The sequence below is a fragment of the Hyla sarda genome, chromosome 11, assembly GCF_029499605.1.
Source record: "Hyla sarda isolate aHylSar1 chromosome 11, aHylSar1.hap1, whole genome shotgun sequence".
Classification (NCBI taxonomy): Eukaryota; Metazoa; Chordata; class Amphibia; order Anura; family Hylidae; genus Hyla; species Hyla sarda.
In genome coordinates this window covers 55,383,208-55,389,207 of record NC_079199.1, presented here as the reverse complement: position 1 = coordinate 55,389,207, position 6,000 = coordinate 55,383,208, and the positions used below count along the sequence as shown (strand labels likewise).

Below are 6,000 nucleotides of genomic sequence, written 5' to 3'. Positions count from 1 at the left end.
TGCCTCCAGCTGTTGCTAAACTACAATTCCCATCATGGGAGTTGTAGTTTATAATCGGAATGCCTTCAGCTGCTTCTAAACTGCAACTCCCATGACAGAAGTTGTATCTAAGCAATGGGGTGCCTCCAGCTGTTGCTAAACTACAGCTCCCATGATGGGAGTTGTAGCTTAGAATCAGGGTGCCTCCAGCTGTTTCTAAACTACAACTTCCATGACGGGAGTTGTAGTTTAGAAACTGCAAGACTCCAGCTGTTGCTATATTATAATGTATCTTTCCCAGACAGCCGAAGGCTAGTAGTTATTTATTTATTTTTTTAAATTGTTTAAATATTTATGTAAAAATGTGTGGGGTTATCCGTATTTTTATTGGCAGCCAGAGACCAACCAAGCACAACAGCCTGACGTTATCAGGGTGGGTGAGGACCATTGTTACTGCCCCCCCCCCCCCCCCCCAGCCTAAATAATGTCAGCCTAGGCCCAGGAGCACCATTGTTTACACTCGAGGCCTGTTTGTATCGGCTCTTCAAAGCACCCCTGTGGCAGTGGGTACCAGGGTAATCATTGGGGGTTAGTGCTAGCTATTTTTGTGGCTATCGCTAAGCCCGGCTTAGTAAAGGATTTCTTCTGTAAGACGGCTGCCACTACTAAGCCTGTTAAGTAAATAAAATTAAATAAACTCTTTTTAAAAACTTTTATTCCAAAAAACACTCTCCCGCAAGCCCTCTTTAACCATTTTATTAATATTAGACAAAAAAAAAAGCTGGTCATCGACGTAGTCCACGGAATCCGAAGATGTCCTCTGCATACATGTATCTGAAATAAGAAAAAAAACCACTGAAAATTGGTTAGTACATTTATGGTGCCCTCCCTTAAACCAGCGTTTCCAATCTGGGAGTCTCCAGCTGTTGCTAAACTAAAACCTCCATCGTTTCCAGACAGCCTTCGGGTGTCTGGGAAATATATAAGTTGTAATTAAGCAACGGCTGAAGGCTCCTTGTTTCTAAACTACAACTCCCGTGATGAAAAAAGGAGCCCTCACACATCCCCGTATGTGGAAAAATAAAACCGTTAGAGGGGTCAGAAGATGACAATTTTAAATGTGCAAATTTTCATATACATTTTTATATAGGTTTGATTTTAACAAAAAAAAAAAAATTTTTTTTGGGGGGGGCCTTAACGTACGTTATTTTTGATGGGGCACAATGGGAAACAAGTGGTCCCAACAGACCCCATTTACGATTTTATGACTGGAGTAAAAAACATTGCATGATGTATTTTTCCTCCCGCCATTCTCCCCGGGTTCCCTGACGGATGTCACACTGCCGTGTCACAACAGCAGTGTGAAAGAAGCCTAAGTTGGATATCATTTCAACTTTGTGGCCTCTGAGCGCTCCACAGCATCTGAATCCAAGACCCCATGATTCCAGACTTCTGAACGTGTAGATACCTCTATAGTGGTGAGTGCATGTATGTTCCTGTTTTTGTACTATCATTTCAAATTTATGGACCTACAGATTAAATAATAGAAAAGGCTGGTCTCACTGCCAGGTAGACTTTTTAGACAAAAAAAGCGGACAGGAGCGCTTCTATGTGCAGGACCGATTGTAAAGTGCTGTGTGCAGACAAGTGAGTAATACGCTCACCTTATACAGTTGTGCAATGTCCGAGGCACAACGCTCACAACGCTACAAGCAAACCGCACAATCAGTGCAAGCTGGCTGCCGCAGACTTCCCACGCCAAGGACGGCATGCAGGAGATACAGAACCGGACACAATGGAGAATTGGAAGTAGTTCCGAGCTGCCAATCTTCAAGGAACGAGGTAGGAGACCAGGGGTATATTGGAAACACTATTTTATTCACACACAACGCGTTTCAAGGCTGTAATGGCCTTTTCATCAGGCGTGGCCTTGAGACGTGTTGTGTGTGAATAAAATAGTGTTTCTAGTATACCCCTGGTCTCCTACCTCGTTCCTTGAAGATTGGCAGCGCTAAACTACTTCCAATTCTCCATTGGCCCTGCCACAGCACGTATTTGTTGACAGCGCAGTGCTGGCAAATATTGTCTTAGTGATACTACTGCCAGGAATCACATCTTCAGCTTGGCCGATCTACGAGAACAACCTAAATCTCTGAAAGCCGTATATTGCAGTGTTGTTTAGTCCTTTTATGAAACAGTCTTTTTAATGCCACCTAGGAATTCATGTAGTTGTTTGGCCTACTAATGAAAGTCCATTGTTAATTTAGACTCCATCAAACTAGTCATTTTACTACATAGGTGACAAGTTAAAAAATCTCGCCATATTGTAAGAATAACTGAGAAGGTAACTTTTGAATGAATCATGCTGTATGCAAGTGTTTCTCAACCAGGGTGCCTCCAGCTGTTGCAAAACCACAACTCCCAGCTTGCCCGGACAGCTGTTGGGAAACAGTGCAGTATGCTAAAGAGAAGTAAATTGTCTGCTGGATGTTCATCAATGAGGGAAGTGTCCTGGGCCCTCAGCTGTAAGCCCTCTCCTCTGCTCTTGATTGACACCTCTACCATTTAGGAAATCACATGACTCCGGAGAGCGATAGATAAGTAATTAAACCCCCCCCCCTATAAGGATACAGTCCATTTTTGTTATGTCGTCTTTGCCTTTTTAGAGCCATTATGCTTTTAATTTTTTATCAACAGAGCTGCATGATTATTTTTTTTGCGGAGCTGATTGTTTCTTTTAGTGACCTCTTTCATTTTACCTTAAACTGTATTGTAAAAGCAAAAAATCTATTTGTGGAGTGAATCCGGGAAAAAAAAAAAAAAACACAATTGCACAATTTTGTCGTCTTTCCCCATGCAATTAAAACAACACATTAAATCAGCACTGTCACATGTTGTAGAGAGATGTCAAAAATTTTGATCAGTCAGGGTGTGAGTGTTCAGACCCTGACTGAAAGCTAAAATGAGCCAGGAGAAGTTCACGTTATGCATGTTTTCTCCCGGCTCTGCCACGTGACTGAGACAGACTCTTAAAGTTAAGTGTATGGGACTGTCTCACACAGGGATGGAAGCGTTTATCTACTCCATGATTGTTCTGGTGATCAGTTGGGGACAGGCTGCTGAAAAGAGTATATCTGGTTCTCTGTTTTACTGCCTTCTGCAAGGGCATAATAACTAACCTGACAGTTTTTCTTAAAAGCCTTAAAACATGGCTAAATATATTAGCAATACGAGAGACATTCATCTGTAGACAGCTGTTCCAGGGTTATTGAATTGGCCAGTCCAGGACTTGTGACTGTAATACGGCTGCAGAAATGTTTCCATGTTACCATATATTCTCGAGTATAATCCGACCCGAATATAAGCAGAGACCCCTAATTTCACCCCAAAAATCCAGGAAAAGTTATTGACTCGACTATAAGCCTAGGGTGGGAAATACATAATCTCCCCCTGTCACCATCCAGACCCCCGTCATTAACACCCCCGTCATTAACACCCTGTCATTATCACCCCCGTCATTATCACCCCCGTCATTATCACCCCCGTCATTATCACCCCCGTCATTATCACCCCCGTCATTATCACCCCCCCCCCTTCATCATCACTGCCTGTCAATCCCCTCAGTGGTCTTCAACCTACGGACCTCCAGATGTTGCAAAACTACAACTTCCAGCATGCCCGGACAGCCATCGGAGTTGTAGTTTTGAAACATCTGGAGGTCCGCGGGTTCAAGACCACTGTGCGGGCTTTCGTCATCATCCAGACCCCCCCCCCCCCTTTAGTTTTCTACTCACCTCCCCTCGGTGGGAAGGAAGGATGAGCTGGTCCGGGCCATCTATGCTGCAGGGACCATCCGGTGGGGAGGGTTAGTCGTTCCGGGCTGTACATTTTCACCGGGAGGCCCTCTTCTCCGCTCGCTCCGGGCCGGCCCCGGACTAGTGACGTTGCCTTGACGACGACGCACAGGGACGTTCATGCGCATGAAAGCCCCTGTGCGTCATCGTCAAGGCAACGTCCCTAGTCCGGGGCCGGCCCGGAGCGAGCGGAGAAGAGGGCCTCCCGGTGAAAATGTACAGCCCGGAACGACTAACCCTCCCCACCGGACGGTCCATGCAGATTAGATGGACCCGCGGACCTCCAGATGTTTCAAAACTACAACTCCCAGCATGCCCGGACAGCCGATGGCTGTCCGGGCATGCTGAGAGTTTAGTTATGCAACATCTGGAGGTCCGCAGGTTGAAGACCACTGATGAAGGGATTGACTGGCGGAGAGTTCACTCGAGTATAAGCCGAGGGGTTGGGCGTTTTCAGCACAAAAAATGGTGCTGAAAAACTCTGCTTATACTCGAGTATATACGGTATACTCATTTGAAACTGGTCTAAGACCTCTTACATACTATAGAGCCATACTGTATTTAAAGAACCTGTAGGATAGTGCATAGTCTCTGTAGCTCTGCTTTCTATCTCTGATGCTTCCGCATGGCAGCATTTTATAACATATTTTTTTAAGGGGAGTATATTGCTGTAATGCAGCATCCAATGTAGTATGCCATATATGAATCTAACTGCAGAAGCCTTTGCCTAAAGTCTCGGGTACATGGAGGTACAGTATAACCCCATAGAATAAGGGTGCTGTACAAAGGTGGCATTCATCTTGGAACTTGTACAGACCTGTAATACCGCCGTGTGCATGAGCCATTTTGCGATATATTGTATTTATCTCATTGCCTGTGGACCTGATTCTAGACGCCGCCTACATCGATCACTCACTCCAGTGCTTTTGCTTTACATTAGTTAATCTTTTTGGTAAACTTTTTTCAAGTAATATTTTAATACAGTGAATTGCCCCTGATTAAAAAAGTCTGCAAATAAGGTGATACATGCCATAGACTGACATTAACAACAGTTAAGAATACTTATCCTGAGTGCTGCACAGAGTAACTACATTCAAGCCATTATTGGTTTATTACTATTGAGGTCTTTAAAGGGGTACTCCGGTGGAAAACCTTTTTTTTTTTTTTCTTTTTTTTCTTTTTTTTTTCTTCTTTTTTTAAATCAACTGGTGCCAGAGGAAATTATTTTCTTTTTGGAACACAAAGCCCTCTGCTGACATCTCTGTCCATTTTAAGAACTGTCCAGAGTAGGAGAAATTCCCCATAGCAAACAAATGGTGCTCTGGACAGTTCCTAAAATGGACAGAGATGTCAGCTGAGAGCACTGTGGTTTTCTAACAGAGTACCCCTTTAAGGCTAAACCCTATGGAGAAGGTCAATTTTTTTCCTCATTGTTGTGTAATGGACTTGTTAAAAGATTTCTAAATTTGTTTCATGAGGCCTTCCCTGGTACTCTAAATATAAGCATGTTTTAGGTTATGGGATGTCAGTGCAGCTAATACAGCAAAGTGAAATTTATATGTTGAAGGTCCTGTTAGTAGTTTGGGGAATACTGCCAGCTGGCACCGCTCAGCACAACATATCCCCGTAGATCCTCTAGCTGGAGCATCACAGTTAAGGAGACCTCTGTTGGCACAACAAGTAATTTTCCAGTGTGTTTGACCATTACTAAGTGAGCCATGCCAACAGCTGGTCAGTATGTGTGCCCACTCTATTCCCAAAAGTCTGGCAGGATTACTAAGCAAGACTGTGAGAAATGGGGGTCTGTCTGGCACTTGTTTTCTCTGTGTATTTGTAATAAGTGTGTGACTTTAACCATAGAAATGGCTGTTTTATGCAAACCAAGCACTTGCTGTGAACGATTTTAGGAATCAGCACTTCTTGCTATAGAGTAAACAAGTGGTGTTAAAGGGGTACTCCCGTGGAAAACTTTTTTTACATTTTTTTTTTTTAAATCAACTGTGGCCAGAAAGTTAAACAGATATGTAAATTACTTCTATTAAAAAATCTTAATCCTTCCAGTACTTTTTGGGGGCTGTATACTACAGAGGAAATTATTTTATTTTTGGATTTCTCTTCTGTCACGAACACAGTGCTCTCTGCTGTCCAATTTAGGAACTGTCCAGAG

General features: G+C 43.4%; 1 protein-coding gene across 2 annotated transcripts in view; it reads left to right on the top strand.

Annotated features, from left to right (window-relative positions):
* The window catches only part of AQR (aquarius intron-binding spliceosomal factor), a 142,285-nt gene that overhangs the window by 74,475 nt on the left and 61,810 nt on the right, over positions 1–6,000 (top strand). The gene's annotated exons all lie outside the window — the stretch shown is intronic.